Below are 23,614 nucleotides of genomic sequence, written 5' to 3' on the forward strand. Positions count from 1 at the left end.
TAAGGAAGTGAAGTGAAACGAAGCGTTTCACGGATGCCCTATGCTCCAAGTGGGGGCAACAGGAATAGATAGATAGATAGATAGATAGATAGATAGATAGATAGATAGATAGATAGATAGATAGAACCTCCTAAACTATGCCAAGCATCGTTATACAAATAAAGGAACAATTATTGTAGGCCCGATTTAATTTGGTACGTTCTGTTCTCGTATGGGAAGAAGGGGTTGATTTACGGGCCACAAATTGTGTTAATGAGAGGGGACATAGGCGGTGAACCTACTGAAATGGAAGACAGGCTGAGGTATTATGGGGGACAGACCGCAGTGCCAGAGAGACCCAGTGGGTCTGTAATTTGAGCGGGACAGACTGTGTTATGTAGTAACCCGTAAAACAATCTGTATTCATAATGTAGATAGCAGGCGATGTAGCCCAACAGCAGGAGTCGTACTGTTTGGCGGGCAGTCTAACTGCAAAGGATCTAGGCGTAGCCCCTAAAGAAATGACACGTTTTACTAATGCGTTTCGTTAATGGCGTCGAGTTAGTCCTACAGTAATCAGAGCGCCGCTCAGCCTCGATTTGTAATTTTCCCGTTGAAAAGAAACGGGTTATTATTTCTCTCGTGTCTTCGTCCCTCGTTCCGTGCCCCTCCCAACCCGGTCACTTAAAGTAGAACATTATCACTTGTGTAGAAGTTCTACATCCTGCTGACGACATAACACACATGCAGAGTAAATAGGATTATAGATGCACATAAGACTTTTTGTGTTTCTGCGCAGATTGCGCGAAGTTGAGCCTGCATCTTCTCTTTCCATTGACGTTTTGCCAGAACATACTGTCTGCTTCTTTAGGGTAGATGTGAAGATGGAGGCAGTATATTCCTCCGAAATGTTGATACTCACTCTTTTTTTATTGCTAGTGGGGTGGGACTGAGTCCACTGGGCACTGCGGCCACTTCTGGCCTATTGTACCAGCCCCAGATGATAGGTGAGGGTGATTGTGGAGCAATTGGTGGAATGAATATTGGCAGGGGAAACCGAAGAACTCGAAAAAAACATGCCCTAGCGCCACTTTGTCCACCACAAATCCCACTTAACCAGACCCGGGATCGAACCCGGGCCGCCGCGGTGGGAACCCAGCGACTAACCGCTTGAACTATGGCGCGGCCCTGATACCCACTCAGTAGCCTTTGCATTGTCATAAAGCAGATACTTCAACACCGTAGGAGCCCTAGGTCTGTTAGAATAATTTGACACAGTCGCAGAAAATAAACGGGGGCTTTGAAACATATAGAATTTATGGATATACTGGATCTTCGGACTTTGTCCATCGTCCGGATTCTAAATAACTAAGAAAAAACACGACGTTTCGGAAACTGGATCTGTTTCCGTCCTCAGGTGAGGGAAGACACCTACTCTGTTGGGTCCCTTAGAAAGAGCTAGCCTCAAACACCGGAAAACCCAGTATCTCTGTGTGTTATACACCTTCGTTAGAACCCTAGAGTGTCTACTATAGAAATTAGTTTATAATTAATGAGATTCCTGCGTAACAGCAACATATTTAGGGAATAAGCACCCCTTCCCCGGTCAGTCTACCCATCTCCCCTCTTCTCAAAACACAATTCCTCTTACTGTCCAGTGAAGATAGCCATTGCAATGAACAGTTTCGGGCTAGTACTCCTATCTGTTTCGCTGAATGACGTCAGCCACTACGCCGACGTGAACACGAAACACGTCAGTCTCTAAACACAATCCCCACAGGCATGAGAAGCAAACTTTGTGTTTATCATCCGGCCACTTACGTTGCAAGTGCAGTGTCGCGAGATATTTAATTTGTGCATACTTTATGTTATTTATAATATTCCGACGTGTTTTCAACCACTAGTTTGATCTCCCTACTTCAGCACTTCAAGTAGCGAGATGCAAGAAATGACGTTACAAGTGAAAGACGAGTCATTTTGAGGAGAAGGGGCATAATATAAATANACGTTAAGGCGTAGATTCTATAAACCGCTGTAGGCGAGTGAAGGAAAGATTTAACTGAAGAGGAATGTGAGACAGCTTTTTTTGGGAGGGGGGGAGGCAGATTTTACTGTGCTGAAAAGTTGTAGCTTGAGACAAAGATCGCAGAATTTTGCTGTTGTGATTACTTGTGAAGGGTACCCTCAATATGTGCTGCTGCTTTATTGACGCCAAAACGTAATATATTAGTGACAACAATACGTCGGTTTTCATAGCACGGTCCGATACGCGGAAATGTGTTTACAGAGCCGTTGCCTAGAAGGGGGTTGCATAATTCTGTTATTCTACTGTTGCTTGGCGCAGACCGCATCATCTATTGTTGCGTAACCTACCAACGGACTGTTTACCAAGAATCTGTCTTCGCGGAACTTGTTTACCAACACGTTGCCTAGCAGTGGCTGCACATTTAACAATACTCCTATTGGACAGTTAAGTATGTTTCTCATTCTGTGTTGTATCGTCTGATAGATACGTATTTTCTTTCGTCTTTCAAATGTCTGAAAGTGTAAGAAAGGAGAGGCGTTTTGACACAGCCTCACATAAATGACCAATAATGGAGACGTTTCATACCTGGATGTGTAGACTGAAGGCTGTTGCTGTTATGCGATGCGTATGTCTGTATAATATTAGCTTATTGAGTGGCTCATGCGTCGCATTGTCTGGTATCTCTATTTCGAAAAGAATGGTAGTTTTGTAAGTTTTGAGGTTTTCAAGGCGATGACTATGAAGAAAGTCGTCTTCTGGGATCTGGCGCCGTGTATTCTTTGTTTCAGCCGACGTTTCGGAGGAACGTATCGCCTCCGTCTTCAGGGCAGGTGAATTGTGTTGTGAATACAGAGAGTAGTAGCTGTAATGATTAGGAATTGAAAAGCGCTACTTTATATTGGAAGTAGGGAGAGGTGGTGGTGGTTAGGTGGTAGAGTAGGTGGTTAGGGAGAGGGGACCAATGGGAACAGTGAAGAGCGATGAAGGCCATATATGGTCAGGGGGTGAGGGGGGGGGGACGGGCAGTGAATCCAGGCAACTTGGAGGTCAATGGCACGAAGGTAGCGAGTAAACAAGAAGAACCAGTTGGCTGGGGACAGGCTATTGACGTCAATGACATGAACTGGGGACAGGCTACTGACGTCAATGACATGAAGAAGAGCTGGGGTGACTTCGTGGAGTAGCTTGTCCCCAGTTCATGTCATTGACGTCAATAGCCTGTCCCCAGCCAACCAGTTCTTCTTGTTTACCCGGTACCTCCGTGCCATTGACCTCCAAGTTGCGTGGATTCACTGGCCGTTTCACCTCCCCCCTTCGACCCCTGACCATATATGGCCTTAATCGCTCTTCACTGTTCCCATTGGTCCTCTCTCCATAACCACCCACCCTGCCTACTTCCTATATACTCGTAAAGTAGCACTTTTCACTTCCTAATCATTACAGCTACTGCTCTCTGTATTCACAACGCAATTCACCTGCCCTGAAGATGGAGGCGATACGTTCCTCCGAAACGTCGGCGGAAACGAACAATACACGGCGCCGGATCCCAGAAGACGACTTTCTTCAATGGTAGTTTTGTCTGTGTTTCGTTCCTGTATATTAGTATACGCTACTTTTTATATGAATGATTGTAGAAAAATCTTTTAATATTCTGATTTTTAATTTTTCTGCGTAATATATCCGTAAAGTCTTCCATTTTTCCATAGTGGAGTATATTTTCAGGATGTGTATAGCAAAGGCAGTATATTCTTTATTATTTCTCACACTGCTTATGTCCCCTTTAAATCTAATTTTTAACTGAAAATGTGGATATGTTACTTTGTATACCCGTATCTTTGCTTTATTTGCTTTCGGATTTGTTACTCTGTTTTTATTATGTTATTTCAAATGCGGTCTTACTTACAGTGTGTTTCTGTAACTTTTAATTGCATGTTCGCAATTTCCTATATTTGTAAATATGGTCCATTTTTTATTGTTGTGTGTTTGTGAGCCTCTCTCTCTTTCGTTTGTACGCACAGACTTATTGTTGTTTGTATGTTCATTATTTGGCGTTATTGTGATGACAGTGACACACTCTTTTGATTTTTGGTTCTATTTAGGGGTAGGTTTTATATTCTGCAAAGTTTTAAATTCGTCTGTTTTGTGTCCCACTGGGTGGCGTGAATGTATGCTTATTATTTTATTATTTGTTGCTGGTTTTCGGTAGATATCCTTGTCTATGCTGTCTTATCTGTCTGTTTGTATTCGGGGAAGTCTCTGTCGTAGTTAATACTACATCTATATGCTGATTGTTTGAGTTTTATGTTGTTATTCATGGCTGGATGTTGTTTTGGTTGTGCAATAGAAGGTCCTCTATATTTCATGTGTAATAGAATACTGTGTTATTTCCTATGATGTGTTTAGTAACCGATTTTCTATGTAGCATTACCAGTTTTTGACTTATGAAAATATCTTCCATATTGAAATAACCTTTTGTTTTTGTATTATTGTCAATAATGTTGTCATTTCTTACTGAGTTTAATTCGTGTATTTAATTCGATTGTTTCTTGCTCTGGTACGGTTACATATAATTCTACATAAAGGCAAACTTATCTCTGTCCTTAACTAATTAAGCACTTCGCCATGAAGTTGTATGGGGAGTGGATTTATAGATCCACGTTTCTTGACTTCGGCACTAGTTGGAGATGGGTGGTCAGCTTCACGCCTCAGCCGATTTACCCATGGTAAAATAGCCCCCGATATGCGTTGGACAAGACAACATAAAATTATAGAATTCACTATGACAGAGGAAAGTGATAAGCTTAGTAGCTTACCTGGATCTAAACATTTTGGTGAGACAAGGCAATGTAGAGTGGATATCTACCGAAAGCCAACAACGTTCAGTACAATAGTAAGTAACAATTCTTGCCGTCCTGGACAACTCAGAAAGTCGCATTTAAAAGTTCATTGGTAGCAGATTGTGTAGTGAATGTAAACAAGTTTTTATAGCTTTTGAATAGACAGATAAATATATTTTAAACATTGAACTATACCTTGACTATATAAAAATAAAATGTTTGCTTTGAAGTGCATACTGACGCGAAGATCAAAAGCAATCGCAACTTTCGTCCACTTAAGCTTTTCAATCCTACTCTGTTCTCCGTGCGCTCTTCAGAGATTAAAACCGTTCCATCAGATAAAACGTACAACTTTTTAGTCTCTCCATAAAATACTTTTGAGCTGACTTCCGCACATGTGAGTGTACTTTTACAGGGAACCATAATGGATTCCTGAGTAGCGCTGTTAGCAGGATGTCACGGGTTTGTTGACAGCATCATACTCGTATATGTGGTTTTTATCATTTTACTTGAAATGGCCGGAGTAGTTCCTTCTCCTGTCGTATCCCTGACCCTTTGAAGCACAGAGTATGGGAATTCTAAAGAGCAGGAAAAGGCTGACTGTACTCGCAGACTCGGGAAAATGTATCTATTGAGATTGCGGTCTCCTGGGATATGACTGGAAAGGCATCATCACTTATCTCTGGTTCGATTCTCAAGGTCGATCTTTCTGTTCCAATATTGTATTTATGGCATATTTAGAAACGCTGTCAGTAGCTCAGGCTGTCGCATGGAAGGTTATTTATTGAATAATTTATGGGTAAAAATTGGGATTCTGAGCAAATAATATTTTGTGGAGAGAGTTTGTTAACCTTTACCCAACCCCCTTAACTTAGGAAGGCCAATGTTTCTCTGTCTGGGTGTGGTCCCTTATGGGGGTTGGCTCCACCACGCCTAAAGGCCCCCTACCCTCGGATTTTCTTTAGGGGCAGACCTTAGGGGAAAAGAAACACTGGGAGACCAAGACTAAGAAGGCTGGATGATGCTGTGAATGATTTAAGAAACATGGGAGTAAGGCAATGGAGAAATGGAAGATAGACGAGAATAGGCAGGAATATTGAGAGAGGCAAAGGTTAAACTTAGAAGGACCATAGAGCCAAAGGAGGAAGAGAAGATGGGTAAAAATGTGCAGTTCTTTCAGATGGAATTCCCGCAACTCGTGATAGCATTCCAGCATATATACATGCCGCTATGTCGTTGTTTATGCAGTGCTAATCCATACAGGGGTGTATTGGACACGGAGGGCTGTGGCCTGACACTGCACGGAGTTGAGTCCAAGGGTGCTTTCTGGCAACTCGTGAAATCTGCGCGCGGAACATGCAGACAGCTGCAGATATGCTGACGGAGGTCTTTTCGAGTGCTTCCTATGTGAAGAGCGTTCATTTTTATCTTGCAGATACTAGGATACATCCACACACTTCCAATTATTTCGTTTCTCATATCCATCAGATTTGCAGCCATCCATCTGCGCAACGGAGAAATTTTCGGCAAGAATTCAGAGGACTTCTTGACGCCAGAAGTTGCTTATACTACATGCCAAGGGAGAACATACTCATTTTCAGAACATTTCATGCATTAACTCAACTTTGAAGTTGTTGATTGCTTTATTATTATTTTTCGTAAACGGAACTCAAATGACAGGAGGGCTCGTGACGGTCCGCCATCTTCAGCGTTTGACAGCCATCTTGCAGTAGCTGTGCCGCGGACAGAATTGAATTTATCTCTCTAACGTGGTTACACATAACCAGCGTAGTTAGTTTCATATTCGTAATTTCCATGAAGAAATGTTTGTTGAAGACTTTTATTCTCCGACTTTTGTCCCTTTGCATTCATGTAATATATTTTCATGTCAAAACGTCATAGTGTTCTTTGTTACTGCAGACAAGAAGAATAGAATGAATTAAAAAATGTTGCGCGGAGTGAGGATATTAATGTTCTTTACTTTTTCATTTCGTCTTCAGCACATCTCAGAAAAGGCATTGTAACAAGGAAAGAGGCATAAAAACAATTGCATATGAACAGTGGCGAAAATGGCTCTTGAGAACTAGGTTCACGCTTCAGATAAGGAACAGATAGACGCACGCCGGAAGAACTCAGTAGACCCGCAGACCAATAGGAGAGCCCAGCAGAATGAAAAGAAATCTTAAAGGAAGTTATTAGACTGCGGATTTGTGAATTCCTTACGGCAACGCCGTTGTTCCGGAAGCTGTCGATGTCTTAAGGCACTGGGAGTACATTCCGTAAAATGGGGTGGAACCAAGTTGACGGCGTCTGCCCCCACTTCCAACCGTATGAACCTGTAAATTACTAAAGAGCAAGGCCGCGACATAGCTCAAGCGGTTTGTCGCTGGCTCCCCACCGCGGCGGCCCGGGTTCGATCCCGGGTCTGGTCAAGTGGGATTTGTGGTGGATAAAGTGGCGCTGGGGCAGGTTTTCTCCGAGTACTTCGGTTTCCCCTGCCAATCTTCATTCCAGCAATTGCTCCACAATCACCCTCACCTATCATCTGGGGCTGGTACAATAGGCCAGAAGTGGCCGCAGTACAAGGGACTTAGTCCCATCCCACTAACAATAAAAAAAAGTGGGTATCAACATTTCGGAGGAATATACTGCCTCCATCTTCACATCTTCCCTAAAGAAGCAGACAGAGCTCTACAGATTCGGCTGTATTCTCATAATTTGCAGGACACTCACATTTTGGCTTATTTTGAGACGGGTGTGCGAGCCAAAATACGGATAGCCACAGCGTACGCACTTCTGTTGAGTGGCGCAAAACGTATTGTCCTGAAAGCTTTGATCATTCTTCCAGTGACAGGCTGTAGCTAATGCCGGCTGATTGGGTATGTGGGAGACTGGAGAAGATTCTACGTGAAGTAGATAGAAAGACATGTAGGAACTGGCACGGTCCAGTCACATGGTGTGTGACGTAGTGGACATCTCGAAGAGACACAAAACTCTGGCGCATCAGTGGCTGAAAAGGAAGTGTCCTGCGGAAGTGAAGTGGCTAGTGATGAAGGTAAAGGCAAGGACCCACTTCAAAATCGATATCTAAACCGAGGCCCAAGGTGGCGCTTCGAAAGTTGCGAACATGTGGCATTCCTAAAATAAAAGTGGTGTGAGATATTTAATGAACAGAATTTATTTTACAGTTTTGTTTACCGTGCAACAGTATCAAGGTTAATTTAGATCCTTTTGTAGTTCGTTACTGCTTTACGTGTTTCGGCTTAGGCCTAGAACGGTAGGTTTTGAGATAAAAAACTGGCTGTTTTGCAGCTAACATTGTACTCGTATGTCGGGAGGTTGGGGGGGGGTAGCGGAGAGAGAGCAGCTGACTGGCTGTTCGTGACTGTTGTGCTGTTCTGTACACGTGAGGTATCAGTCACTTTTACGAAGTCCTGATTTAAACTTTTAGAAAAAAATATCTTGTCCAGTGAAACTGAGGCATGTCGATCAGCCATTCAAACACAAGCTGACATGTTCTAGTCCTTTATTCAGAAACAGACATATGCAGATTTCTTGTCACGGTTTTGTCTGCTTCAGCCGTATGCGGATGCACAGTAAGTAAACACTCGCGAAAGAGATCTGTAAACTTTTCTGTAGCTTAAAATATTGTGACATGACACCTGAAACCCGGAACAGTCCATTGCTAGACAACGGTTCGCTGCGAAATTAACAGACGTTCCCGCGGAACGTATACGCGCGGAATAGTCCATTGCTAGACAACGGTTCGCTAAACACGTATATGTGACAACCAGTGGGCATGCAGTGATGATTTCTATTCGGGTGATAAGTAATTGATTCGGGAGTTCAGTTGAGGAGAGTTCGTTCCTTAGTTCAATCGTTCAGTCGTAAGAGAACTGGTAAGAAGTTGAGTGTTCAGCTGTGGTGTGCTAACCAGCGGACAGCGCACTCGTGGTCCAGTAAGGAATGGAGCGAGTCTTACGCAGTCATTGATTGTGGGCTGTTATAGTTGGTTGTAATTCTAAGGACGTGGCAGTAAACCCAATCATCCCGTCCAGACCTCGTTATTATTGGTCACGGAACCCCCGGGCACGTGACGGTATGATGTTTTCTGCACGCAGTTTGAACAAACGTAGACTGTTACACTTATAGATTAACAGTCATGTTTATATTGTAGAGTGTAGAGTAGGTAATTTTGTATCTAAGAAGCTTACTGATGGAAATTACATGTCTTCAGTATTGGCCTCTTGTTTGTGTATAAAGAACCCGAACTTCTGAACTCGAAGCCTGTACTTAACTGTGTTAACAGTTTCTTGCCGTCAAAGGCAGCAAAGCAAGCACCTTCCCAACCCACTTGAAACTTCACCGAGATGAATATGGGTACTGCATTAACACTTGTTAATCCATCGACATTCATCTGAAATTCCTTATACCGCGAACTTTATCAAACTCCTGAGGCGTGAAGGGAATTCTTTAAGTGGCGCCGACTTCTGGCTTTTCCGTAACGCCTGCAGATTTCATAAGTTTCAATGCTCTGTACGTTGCGCTAGAATTTGTTTAAGAAATGTCTACATAAAGCCATTATTCAAATTTAAAATTATCCGTTCTTCTCTAATTACTGTATTTGCAATCTGATCCAAACTTGTACGGCGACTAGTTACAAAGATCGCCGTACTGGTTTATTCTTTCTCCAAGTCTTCTGACGAAATCAGATCTATGAGGTCGTTACTGCATTGGCCTTACAACAGTTTATTGTCGATCTCTCCTTGCATTTCTTCTTCCGCTTCTATCGCACGTTTCGTCTGAATCTTTATTATTTCCTTTCCGGCGTACGTCCTACTTACAGAAAATTAATTACGGTAATTATCCCGTTATTGGATCATGAATTCCTTTAGCAATGAAGTACTTAATTTTTGATGTGCTGTTACATGGAACCAGTCAGTATTCTCCTACACAAGCCGCCACTGCAGTACATACTGGTGTTTTACCGTTGTCCTGTCACTGCTCATGTGCAAGAGGAAGGTGTCCTATTTGACACTTCTCAGTTTAGTTACCAATAAACGGGAAAAACTGCACTGTACGTCACGGATTCACTCTCTCTTCAGAACTGGAAACGCCTATTTTGTTGTGGCTTTTCTGATTAAGTTTTTATAGTTTGTCTGTTGTCATGCTCTACCGAAAGGCAATTTATCTTGTATTCGTGAAAATAGTCTTTGAAATGTCCATGCTCTCTGTGCTACCCCTATCAAATTTTGAATTCCTAAAACAATTTTTATGAAACTTGGTATGTATATCATGGCATCTGAGCCCATCTCAACGTCATACTTCATAAATCCCTAGTATCGTTGCTAGGCAACGGCTTGTTAAAAACTTTACCGCCTCAACGAATACACTTTAAAATATGTAAGAGTTGTTGGACGCGTCATTTGCTAGGCGGTCCGTGTCGTATCAATTGAAAGTAGCCGCTAGTCTCCCCCCCCCAGAACTTATTATAGTGCGTTAGTACAGGTTGACATGCCACAGAGGTTTAGGGAAGCGGCCGTAACGGAGATGCTGTGCGACAGGACTCCAAGGGGAGGCTCAGATGAACGTGAAGCTTACGGATAAATAAGGCAGCAACAAGGAAAAGAAAGCAATATCGCTTGTATAGAGCATATTTTTATTGGCAGATGCATGACGTTGATATGCAATAAAGTTGTGCTCACACGACAACACAGCGGGTAACGCAACAGCGAAAGCAGCTGAAATCCTAATTTCACTCATCAGTTCGCAATATAACTTATATTCCGAGATAATAAATTACAGTTATGTACTGAGGAAGCTAAGATATTGTGACAAACATGACCATTTGCTAGGCAACAGCTCGGTAAGTACATCCTGAAATCTGGAATAGCAACAGAAGCGCTGGCCTTGCGACGAGCTGATAGCCCGCCCAAGGAGTCCTACCGAATGTGTAAATCTAGAAAACCAGAAGTGAATGCAGAAGTTCATGGAGGTAGGCCTAGGCCCACTGGGGCTGCAGTGCCAAGAAAAAAAAATTGTTATATAAGTGCCAATAAATCAAATCATCTAATCCAGAACCCGTAATTATTAGTCACGCAAACAAATCAGTATAAAATGGGGTGTGTATTCAGATATTTGAGTACGACCAAAATAAACCGAAACCTTATTCACAAAGGAATTTCATTTTACTGGTAAAAACGTATGCATATGCATATTACTTTTAAGCAGTGCGTGCTTAAATTGCTTTTATAGTCGTCTGACCTTTCGATAAATGTAAAGACTGGAAAACAAAGCTATACTGTCACGTGTTCTTACATGTGTGAGGGAAGAGCGCACTTGGAGAGTGCGTAGCAACAGGTATTAGGGTGACGCAGGGAATTACATGAATTACAAATGTCATTAGACCAATGTGACGCGTCATATGCAGCAAGCACGAACAGACAGTAAGTAGATGAAACATTTTAATTCGTAATCAAGACGGGCGGAGGCAACTTGGGCGACAGACATGTTGGTGTGACTGTTCTTAAAAGATTAGGAGGTGACGTAATTTATTAGATTCGAATCGATCAAGACACGGTTCATTGGCGGTTTCTTCCAAAAGCGTAAGTGAAGATTTCAGTTCTATAAAAAGCTCGGTTTTCTGAGACAGTTAAGCGACTACTGCCTTCACACTAAGGTCTTTGGCCCGCCCAATGAGTTTCTTAGCTGGATGGTTAGGCAGACAGACAGGAAGGGTTTCAGTATTGAGCAGCTGTCCCTAAAGTAAATTAAGGAATGACGTCACAATGTGAGACGTTCGTTTCGTTACTGATTATTTTGTTTATTTAGGGATGTTATGACGTCTGAACAGCTTAGGTTTCGACCAGTCATTATGATTGGAGAAACAGAAAGACAGAGCGAGATCTCCTCTCTTTGAGATAACTATCATCAACATTTTATAGTTTCCCCTGCTGCCAAGGTAAAGCTCTTTCCTTTTCTTCTTATCACGTGTTAGGCGTTGGCGTGACTGATAAAGATGGGGCTCATGACCAGATGATGAGAGGACGGGTCTGTCTTTTGTATATGCTGTTGGTCCTTGTCAGCGCAGTCTTTCTCGGTTCTAAATCCCTTGAGACTCATGACCATATTTTACTGTCTCAGATTCGAGACTTCCCTATTCGTCGCCTCCTACGACTCGCAAGGTCACGGTGGAGGTATTCGACCCCGCCTCCACACGGGTTTGCCTCGTAATTATTCTGGAAACCTGGCTACATAGCCGTGACACGGACCACATAGAAAGCACATATTATTATAGGGACGTGTTACCATGCAATTGTCTAGCAAACAATCTAGGCGCGTACTGTTATAGCCACGTGATTACAGCTCCGTTACTTAGCACTGTACATGACGCGGACCATATTGAGAACACCTCTTCTATTGTCAGATTGTTGTGTAACTTAGCAACTAGCTGTATAACACAGCTCCTATTGTTGCATGTTTGCTGGAGCCTGTATACTGAGTCGTTGCCTAGCAACGGTCCCATTCGTCACAATATGTCTACATGTAGTCCTGTGGAGATGCAATAGAATGCTCGTCCTTGTCCAGTTCAGTTCCGTTATGCTGACACTGACTGCTCCGGGTGCACTGAATGTAGGGCAGCACTGCTGCAGATTTCGGATGCTGAGTTTGAAGTGACGCAGCTGCAGTCTGCCTTCTCGACTTAATTAGGACACGCGAGCCAATGCGCAATGGTTCAGGGGCTGAGGCCTCGCAAGGGAGCAATCAGGCCAGAGCTCTGGCGAAGTGCTGATCTTGCAGAAGGTATAAGTGCGTCATACACACGAGGAGGTAAAGGACGACATCTGTTTTGGGGAGACAGATTTAATCTTGTGCACACTGTTGAAGTGGGGACACGCGGTAGCGTAGTTGGTTGAGGCTCTATCCTACAAGCCCCAAGGTCGCGGCTAAGAGTCCCGATGAGGTCATTGGATTTTTAAATTGACGTAATCCTTCCAGACGCACTATGGCCCTGAGGTCGACTCAGCCTCTAACAAAAATGAGGACTAGGAATCTTCCTGGGGGTAAAGGGCGGCCGGTGTGTAACGCTGACCTCATTGCCATCTGTGAGCGGACTGTCTAGACAAAATGTGGGAGTCTCGACATCTCAGTACCCCATGAGCCTCCACGGCCTGTTACAGGGATAGGATTTTACAGTATTGAAGCTTAACTTCAGTCCAGGCATGAGTCAAGTGAGTTGGTTGACAACTGTCAGGTTCACAAAGGCCGGCGAATGCACTCAAACCCTGGTTATGGATGATGTTTGCTGAATTTAATATTATGAACTATCAGATGTTATGTACCATATTAATAGTGAGTGAAATTGTCCCTGGGCATGTATTGTCTTCGCTTCGCTTGGAAACCGGGATCGTGGGTTCGAATCCCACTCAGGACATGGATGTTTGTGTGCGTTTTTTTGTGTTTGTGTACAAGTAGAGGCCTTGCGACGAGCTGATCACTCGACCAAGGAGTCCTACCGAATGTGTAAGATCTAGAAAAACCAAAGTGAACGGAGAAGTTCATGGAGGTAGGCCTAGGCCCACTGGGGCTGTAGTGCCAAGGAAAAAAAAAGTTGTCCCTGTGCTTAACTAATTAAGCATTACGCCATGAAAGCGTATGGAGGAGTGCATCTATAGATCCACATTTTCTTGACCTTGGCACTACTTGGAGGTGAGTGGTAAGCTTCACGCCTCGGACGCTGTACCCCCGGGGAAGGAGCCCCCGGTATCCATTGGATAGGAGGCTGAGTGGGCCCCAGAGATGGTCTGGACGTCATGAAGAGAAAATTCTTGACCCTACCGTGACTCGAACTCAGACCTCTCGATTCCGTCCGCCCTCCTGTCCCCGGGTGACGGTAGCATAATGCAGGCAATAGCTAAAGTGAAGGGTCCACCTCTGAAAATGAAGTGGTAATTGTTGGTGGGCGCCATTGTGAGATAATACATAATAGCAGGCTGCAATTCGAGTCCCAATGGGGGCAAGAATTTTCACTTCCCCATGTCGTCCAGACTAGCTTTGGGACCCACCAAAGCGGGGGCTCTTTCCCCCGGGGTAAAGTGGCCGGAGCGTGAAGCAGACCACTCACCTCCAGCAGGTGCCGAGGTCAAGAAAACGTGTCAGTACATCCACACCCCCAGACGCCTTCGTGGCGTAGAGCTTAGTTAAGCACAGGGACGACTTTACTCTTTTAGGTTTGAGTTGATTAAAGACATGAAATGTGTCAGAATTTCGCAGCCATTTGATATATCATTAATATTATTCAAATACTGTGGGAATTTTTGTTGCTTCTTCCGTTGATCATGATTATCGGGCGACTTGGTGCGTCTGATGGTTACATAATGGGACTGCTGCTTGAGAGAAGGCGTTCGGTCGCCGTGACTTGGTTCCTCGCTTTTCGTGAATGAGCGAATTTGAGACGTTCTGAGGAGCACGTCCTGCTGGCACTTGTGAAATATTAACGCTTATTACTTGCCTCTGAAGGCGAAGAGAGAAGTTTCACGTGCTCACAGATTTTGTGCTTCAGATAAAACATCCGTAACAATTTACGTTTGAAATTCGAACGTGCTCTAGGGCAGCTTCTCACATCGGTACACAGATGCTTAATATTTATGTTTTATTTTATTATTTATTTTAACTGCAAATTGGTTTTTACCCGGTAACAGTGGTACTACACTAAGAGAACACACACATCACACAAAACAAAACACAGCACACAGAACTACACAAACACAAAACACACACATCACACAATGAACACAATATGAATATAACATTGTATGTTTTTGCTTTAGAGACTGAATGTCGAAACACTCATACTAATTATGGACGGAGAGAGATACTAAGTGATTCTGTTTACCTTTCCATTTCACGTACTGTCCAGTGCAGATCTGTCGATGTATTAAAATTGCTTAGAACACGGATATTATAGCAATGCTTAGAACATTAGGAAGAGTTTTGAGTGCTGTATTAATGTACATGTTCCGTACAGTTGTCTATATTACAGGGGTAAATGTTCACTATGTGGTTTCCAGCATTCATCTGCTCCACAGTTCGCTTGCAGCAATGTACATGATCTTAGCTTTCGGGTCTCATGTGGAGCCAGTGGCTAACTCTGTAGCACTCCGTACATCCTGTCTAGTGAGCTGGAAACCGAACGAAATTGATTAAAAAAATGCCTAAAATTATACTGAAACTGAACTGCTGAACCGCTGTCTGCTTCCTTGAAGCAAGCCGGGCATGTCTCTTGTTAGGATCCAGTTACTTATGTCTGTGGACTGTTACAGAGCAACTGTTTGTAACGTGATGGATTGAATTCATGTGGCTCAGGATAGCAACCATTGGCGGGATATTATTAGCTTCTTCTATATGATTCTAGTTTATTTGCCGTTGTGTTTTGTGACTTTGAAGTTGTGGTTTAAACATATTAATATTTGAAGAAAGCAGTCTTCTGGGATTTGGCACCGTGTATATGTGGTGTTAACCGACGTTTCGGAGGAACGTATCGCCTCCATCTTCAGGGTAGAAGGAAAAATATAAGAAATCCGCAAGCGAAGAGACCGTGAGAACCGGCAAAAGCAGACTGGAACCGAAACGTCGGTTAACACCACATATACACGGTGCAAAATCTCAGAAGACTGCTTTCTTCACAGTCACCGACATGAAAGCCTCAAATCTTGCATATTAATATTTGTTGAAAATAAGAGGAAAATGAACGATGCCTAGACACACGAGAGATTTTCCAGAAGTTCTCGCAACTCAGTCGGAAAGTTGCACCACAGGGAGAGGGACGCTGCTGCCTTTCTTTCCAGGGAGTGATTGTATTTTTATCTAAGTAAGAACCGAATTCGCAGTTTTTATAGATGACATTTTAACAAGAAAAAATTTTGTATTGGCAGGTATTAGAGTTCTCGTTTGTTTCAACTGAAACCTGCAGCGTATGTTCAGAACAGACAAGTTCCTGATGTCCTGCAGGCTTCCACACTTCTCCTCACAGCTGTAATTCTCCTGTAACTGTCCACCCAAGTGGTTCATGTGAACCGTATATCTCAAAGGCATCCTGTTTTAGGTTTACTGACTTCGCAGCCTTACTTCATGAAGCCGGTCTCCTGAAGCTACAAACTGTCCTCTGTCAGCAACTTTCGAAAAGGCGTTCGTAAGTGTTAAGTCACTCACTCTCTCCTTGGACTGGAGATCAGCCCAACGCAAGGTCGCTACATACTCTGGACAACACAAACACAGAATAAACGCAGACAGACAGACATGCCTTGAGTGGGATTCGAACCCACAATCCCAGTGTTCGAGTGGGTGAAGACGGTTTATGCCTTGCGGCCACTGCGATCGGCATTAAGTCACTAAACAAATCAATTTTCTAACCTGAAACAGAATTTTTTAATAATTTCACAAGTATGTGCATTCAGAATTACTTGTGCTCAGATGCAGTTAGGGAAAGTGTGCGCCAGAAATGAACTGAGTGGTAGACGCAGTGACTAATGTTCATATTAGCCTGGGGGTGAGGGGGGGGGCTCAATTTCATTGAAGTCTATGGGATAGCGCTCTGGAACTCCGTGTGAGTGCGCGGAAAATGTGGTTACTTCCCTGGTAACTCGTAAGCTAATCCAATACTTGAATAACTTTTGTCATGTAATGGCCGAGTTAGCTGCGTCTGTAGAGGCACACATGGGCCCCACACGCCTCTACTTCTGTCTCCTCTGCTGTTGTAGCATTTTCCCTTTTAACTCTTCGAAGCCCTAAGTCTACATAGTCTATATAGTAACCTGACGAACCCCCGCCTCACCCCCACAATAAAGTGCGGTTTCCCAGGCCGTCTGCAGCAAGTCTGCACGCTTCAGAATTTCCTGACCGGCGCGGCACCCAGGACCCGGCAACTGACGTCACCTCTGCAGGAGCCTCAATGTTGCCTGCATTCTCGCAGTGAAGCTCTGCTATGAAAGAAGTGGCGGTGTGCTGGAAGGCCAGCGAGTGTCTCTCATTACAGGCAAATGGTGGAAGGCCCCGGGTGGCAGCCACTCTGGAAGACTACGCTTTAGAAGTTCATATACACTCTAAACGCCTGTCTTTCTACTGAAATTGGCGTGAGAATAGGGTACTGCATTGTCTGGCCTGTGTGGTCTAGTGGTCAGTGTTCCTGGCTACAGATCCAAAGGTCTCCGGTTCGATTCCTGGCGATACCAGATTTTTTTTTCTGAGAAGTAGTGGGTCTGGAACGGGATCTTCTCAACGTCGTGAGGATAATTGAGGAGCTATTTAAAGGAAATGGCGGCTCCGGTCTAGAAAACCGAGATTAACGGCCGTGGAGATCCGTTGCGCTGACCACGTGACACCTTCTATCCGCAAAAGTTGGCACTAACTTTGCCGACAAGCGGCGGTCGCTCGGTCGATATAGTTCGCTTGCGGACTACAGACCACTGAGTTTTTTTAAGGTTCCATATGGACAAAGATAAAAGGTAGAGGACCACTTCAGGAAACGGGACAGAGGAAAGGAAAACTATTTCTACGGTACACAGCAAAGAAGACATAAGGACAATAAGAAGAAGAGAAATTATATCAATAAACCTTAAAATAGTTCTGAAAAAGAAAACAAACTGATTAGCAATAATATAAATTAAATTAATTAAATAATAATGTTAATATTAGTAACAGCAATAGGTCTGTGGGAATTACACTAATCATGTCAAGGAGTATATGATGGGCAGGGTATACAACACGCATGTTTTATTTTGTGGGGGAGAAAGAAGGGAAGAGACCACTACTAAAACTTAGACGTTGGTGTGAGGGTAATATTAGAATGGATCTTAGAGAAATAGAATGCCATGGTATGGACTGGATTGATCTGCTATAGGGTAGGGACCAGTGGAGAGCTCTCGTGAACGCGGTAATGAAAGTTCCTGTTTCGTAAAATACTGGGGAATTCTTGAGTAAGAGCCATCTCAAGAATGACACAACATCATGTCGTCACCTAGTTAGACAGAACTGTCGGGCCAGAAGCAGGATGTATCAGTTTTGCCCGGAACTGCTTGTTCAAACAGACGAAATCCACTATTAGCACGCCCCTTTGCAGCCCTTGCTATTTCCTCTCTCTCTGTAAGCACTTGCTGCCAGTTAGTGACTTACAATGAAAACATTCATTACAGGACAGCGGGCGGTTTTTGTATTGGAAGTACTGTACAACTCTAGCTCAAGGTTAGATATTTATTGTCTTAGCTGTATACACTGGAGTGCCTCTCGTACACGCTCTGTTGGGTTTGCTCTGCCAGCCATTCGGTCCACACTCCTAAGAGTAACAACAGGAGCCTGTCCACCACTTTCGAGTGTAATTTCGCTTTTACTTTGTTTGAAAGGTCGTCAGATTGACGTTGCCAAGTTTTTATTGACTGCTAGAAACACAAATACGTCGTGACATCATGTCATCACTTTGTTGGTGAGAGGAAACCAGGGATGGAAGCTGCTTGTAAATTGTTCCTGACATGGGGACTGAGCGTTGTTGTTGACTGGATGAATCCCCAGGTCCAGGATTCGAATCTCTGTCTGGAGATCGAATGTAGGCGTACTCAGACTTCTTCAGTAACTCCAGTGAGATGCTGGAAGTCAGGATCGCAGCCACCGACTTCACTGTCTTGGATTCACTCCTATATAGACTGAGCGTCGTTAAATAAATCGGGCTCAAGTTGCAGTTCTGTACGTGTGAATGGACTCTGTGGGTCACTTAGCTTAGGAAGGATTTGGTCGAGTCGAGCTTTTTCTTTTTTTCTGTTTATGCCTCCTAGGAGCTTCTGCACATTTTCGATTATTTATTCTTCTGTTGCAGAGATAATTTGTGTCAACGCAGTAATCAGGTCTTCGTTTACTTCTGTAAAGAGCGAGGATAAATGTGTCCTGTGTACCAGGATCTGAACTCAGGCTGTTGAAGTGCGAGCAGCATACCTCACGAAATATTGTCCAGTTCTCAGACCTACGCCTGATCGCCTAAAGAATTCTATCTGTGGTTTTACAGCCCTTTTGAACCTTGGCCACTTTTTCAGTTTCTTAAGCTGTACACAGTCGATAGGATACCTTGGACGGGGGATCAGCCCGTCGCAGGGCCGCTACCTATACAGAGAACAACACAGACAGAATAAACGCACACAGACGTCCGTACCTCAAGTGGGATTAGAACCCATGATCCCAGTCTTCGAGCGCACGAAGACAGTTCATGCCTTAGACCGCGCGGCCACTGTGATCGGCGGCTGAAGAAGTCTTGGCCAAAGATATCCTTGCAGGACAACCTGTATTCGATATAGCCCCTTGTGTTGCTGTGGGGTCGGAGGACTTCACCCTCCCTCACACGTATTTGCTTCTGGTGACATTCAAAGTGTCAAGTTGACCAAGCGGAAATATCGTGTCCCCAATTCCACGGAGGTGTGCTGAAGTGCTGACGGTTACTGTGTTGTGAGGTGCCGTAACAGAGGACTTACATGGGACTGGAATAAGAAGAATAAGCACACTAGCAAATTGCAAGCGGCGGAAGCGAAATTGTTAAGAAGTGTTCAAGAATGCGCCACCGAATTAGAGACATTTATATTACACGTGTACGGAGGGAACTGAAGATGCCAGCCGGTCACGGTAGCCGAGCGGTCTAAGGCATGCACTGTCTTCGCTCGCTTGGAAACCGGGACCGTGGGTTCGGATTCCACACAATGCGTGGATGTGTTTATTCTGTGTTTGTGATGTCCCGTGTTTAGGTAGAGGCCTTGCGACGAGCTGATCATTCGTCCAGGAGTCTGTAAAATGACCAGTGAAACTGAGAAATCATCCCCATGCTCCAAACTGGAAGCGAAGAGGAAGACAAAACGGATGCGACCCGATTTAGTCATGACTGTCCCATTTGTTGCGTCTTTTGCCGGGGCCCTTGTCAGTTTAATTAAGATTTTCAGAAATGACTCGGATTTCAATTTTCTGTTTTCCTTATGCTTTTAAAACGATGCTTTTCTCAGACGAAGATGATTCTTGTGAAACAGCTTGTTATCGACGCGCCCGTTCATTCTACACCGTCAGCAGCGAGAGCGGAAGTACACAAAAACATGGATCAGAGGTTTGTTATTGTTGCTTAACTCCGGTGCCCGGGAAAGGCGCCCCCTGATCCCAGCTGGGGTCACCTTGGCCAGGAATTTGTTTTGTGCTTGATGTAAAATCTGTGTACGTTAAAATATGGAAACCTAAGTTCGTTCGCAATCAAACTGTAAGCATAGGATTTACATCTGCTCCACTGGCGAGAGTGTTTTCGCAAATGAAATGACCATGGTCGCCCGAGAAAAGCCGTCTAAGTGTTTCCAAGCTTGCTTTTCTGTTGAGAATCAAAGTTAAACGGGAAGAGAACTCTCTGTATATTTACGCCACGTTACGTAACCAGACAGTGTTTATGAAGCTACATTCGTCGGAAAGTGCTAATGATGTGATGATGCAAGTATCCAGACACTTCGTTACGTATTAAACAACAAGTTCTCGGAAGAACTAATCGCCTACTTTCTTTTGATGTGACACCGCATAGGAAACTGTGCCTCCAAAAGTTCTCTTGTTGATTATGTATTCATTGCCACGGTAACGTCTTTGTCAAGCCGTTGCCTAGCAACGACAGGGATACACATGTAGACACAGACTGATGTTGAGGGATTTATGAAGTACGCTGTTCAGGTGAGCTCAGGTACCATGATATATATGTGGATTGGTTCAGCCTTTAAAAAATTATTAAGGGGATACAGAGACACACAAAGACACAGGCAGCATGGTGATAGCATAAGCCTACTTTTATTTTTTTCTAAAAAGAAGAGGGAAAGTGGGCTAATAAAGTAACTTATCTATCTGTGGCTCTCAGCCCTTGTGGATCTTGGCCGCCTTTTCAGTCTCTTAATATATACACAGTCGGTAGGACTCCTTGGACGGGGGATCGACTTGTCACAAGGCCGCTACCTACACACACAACAACACAAAGAGAATATCACACTCAGACATCCATGCCTCAAGTGGGATTCGAATTCACGATCCCAGTGTTGGAGCGGGCTGAGACGGTTCATGCCTCAGACCGCGCGGTCACTGTGCTGCAAGGCTGGGAGAACATTAAAGCAAACGGACTTTGAGGCGCGTTGCTTTCGGAAACAGAGAGACGTCGCTGTAAAGATCCAGACTTCTGGGTACAGGTCGCCCCGTCTCTTCTGATGCTTACTGTTCTCTGTAAATGAAAATCTTCGCAGTTGCCCTCAGAATTAATAATACTGTGGGGGGTAGAACACCGGACTGTTAAGTTCCGCGCCTTCCTCTTTCATTTTCAAGAGCCGCAAAGCTTTAATTGCGTGAAGCGCCGAAGAGAGGTCAGGACGGAAGTTGAGTTCGAGTTGCGCCCTCTCTCTCTCTCCTACTCCATCGCCTTGCAAGAACAATGTCTGTGTACATAATCTCGAGAAGGCTGTGGTTTTCGGGTTCAGTTTTACAGGACTCACAAGCGGGGATGGCTCTCCACTGAAGTGATTCTAGAACTTTTCACTGCCATAATTGAGAAGCAGAAGATTGGGGAACGAAGCTAATAACATCACTCAGTGGAACTTCGCCCGTAACTTAAATAAACTTTAGGTGGCAAATCGTCGCCATAAACGCCCGTCCATGAATTTCAGTGTTGAATTTTATGTAACAAAGGGAAAATGGAAATCTCGGAGCAATATAAGATAATTTAGTACCGGGATAGGCGACCCTTGCCGTTGCTATACATCAATTTACTGAATTTCTTTGGGTTTATCCTGGTCTGTAAGTGATACAGTTAGGAATATTATAACGGCGTGCAGCAAACAGTACAGTTGTGCGCAGAAGGATATCAGCGTGTAACGTATGATGTTGGGCTGTTCTCCGTTTTCCTGACTACAAGATTTTGACCTGAAAACAAATCATTGTAGTCACAAAGCGTGGTTGGTTGAGGCACTATGCTACAAGCCGGAAGGTCATGGGTTCGAGTCCCGATAAGGTGGATTTTTTCAGTTGACCTAACTTTCCAGCTGCAGTATGACCACGTGGTCCACCCAGCCTCTAACAGAAATGAGTACCAGGAACCTTCCTGGGGGTAAAGGGCGGCCGGCGCGTAAGGCTCACAACCACACCGGCATCTGTGAGCAGATTGTGTAGAAGATGTGGAAGCCTCGACGTGTCACAACCCTATGGGCCTTCAAAGCCTGTTACAGAGATAGTTTTTTTTTCCCCCCCCCAAATGTGTCTACCATGCTCCGGTCTAGAAAACCGAAATTAACGGCCTTGGGGATCCGTTGCACTGACCGAGAGACACCCTATATCCACTAACGTTGGCACTAACTGCACTGACACGCGGCGGTCTCTCGGTCGGTATACTTCGCATGCGGACTAAAACCACGGAGTGCTACCTTGAACTCGTCCGCTGTTGCCAGACCTAGTTCTGAATCTGATTGTTACTTCAGCCTCTTTGCGTTCTCTGCGGTGCGGGCTGCCTACACTGTTGCTAACCTCCATCCACTCTTCACCCCCATCCGCCTTGATCACTTAGTGAGATTATGGTGAGTTTCTAGAGAGGTTTTAAATTTCCTTGTTCGGGATCATAGCGAGGAATATACCGTTAAGTATATGGGGTGGGGGCAGGATAGCTCAGTCGGTACAGTGACGGGCTACGGGCTGGACTAACCGGCAGGTACAACATATTTTAGTGTACCGCACCGTTCAGACTTACTCTAGCCCCCCCCCCCAGTCACATCATATACAGTAGGAACCGGGGATAAAGCGGCTGGGGCCTGAAGCTGACCACTCACCTCTTTCTAATGTTGGAGCTATACCTTCATTACCCCATAAGTCTTCGTGGCTTGATGCTTAAAGAATTAAGCACACGGAAAACTTTACCACTTACTTGACTTACCGTAAGGAAATAAAGGGATATAGTTAACTCCGAAGTTAGACTTCCTTGGATTTGGTTAATCCTGGTCCGTCACACTAGCAATAGTATTAAAGGCTATTAACGCCGTCCAGTGTGGTCGACAAATCAGTCTTTCATCTTGAGAAGAACATTAACAGTACATACGGAAACTACTAGTACAGTGTCATGAATATAAAATATTATCCTTTAACAATTATATCCATAGTAGTTTCCCCATGTATTGGTAATGTCCTTCTGAAGATGGTCGCTCCGACCGAAACATACAAAGGATGGAAGACTGAAAACACAATATTTGTTAGTGACACTGGACGGCGTTTACTTGTGGAGTTCTGAACCAGCAAATAGTGCCCTCGTCTGTGACGCCTGAGAGTTATGGCACCAGCCGAGTTCGTGACGTGAGTGGGAAGGCGCGTGCTTGCCTGTCCGTACGCATCTTCACTGATGACGTGGAGCAAAGCCCTTTGTTACAGAGAATTCATTCAAGCCTGAAACCGGTGTACTACAATTTTATAGCAGACTAGTTTTCTCTTTAACTTTACTTTCTAGGGTTGTTAGCCTCCTCCCACTCGATATTCAATACACTCGCTTCTGCCTTTCACGTCTGAAATATACATTTTCTCCAACTGTAACCTGGAGTCTTGCTATACCGCGTTGACAAAGGGGCACTCAATTTTCGAGGAACTATTGTAGCCCAGTGAGTATAGGAACAAGACCACGAGCTGGATGATCGCTGTACCTTTCCCAGTAGCGGCACAGACGTGCACTCTCGTACACAGTGTCACTGTCAGCTAACCCGTC

The 23,614-nt window shown here is 44.3% G+C and overlaps 1 protein-coding gene across 1 annotated transcript in view; it reads left to right on the top strand.

Moving 5' to 3' along the window:
• Positions 1-23,614, top strand: part of LOC111864117 — a 487,205-nt gene that overhangs the window by 64,481 nt on the left and 399,110 nt on the right. The gene's annotated exons all lie outside the window — the stretch shown is intronic.

Source organism: Cryptotermes secundus, unplaced genomic scaffold, assembly GCF_002891405.2.
Source record: "Cryptotermes secundus unplaced genomic scaffold, Csec_1.0 scaffold708, whole genome shotgun sequence".
Lineage (NCBI taxonomy): Eukaryota > Metazoa > Arthropoda > Insecta > Blattodea > Kalotermitidae > Cryptotermes > Cryptotermes secundus.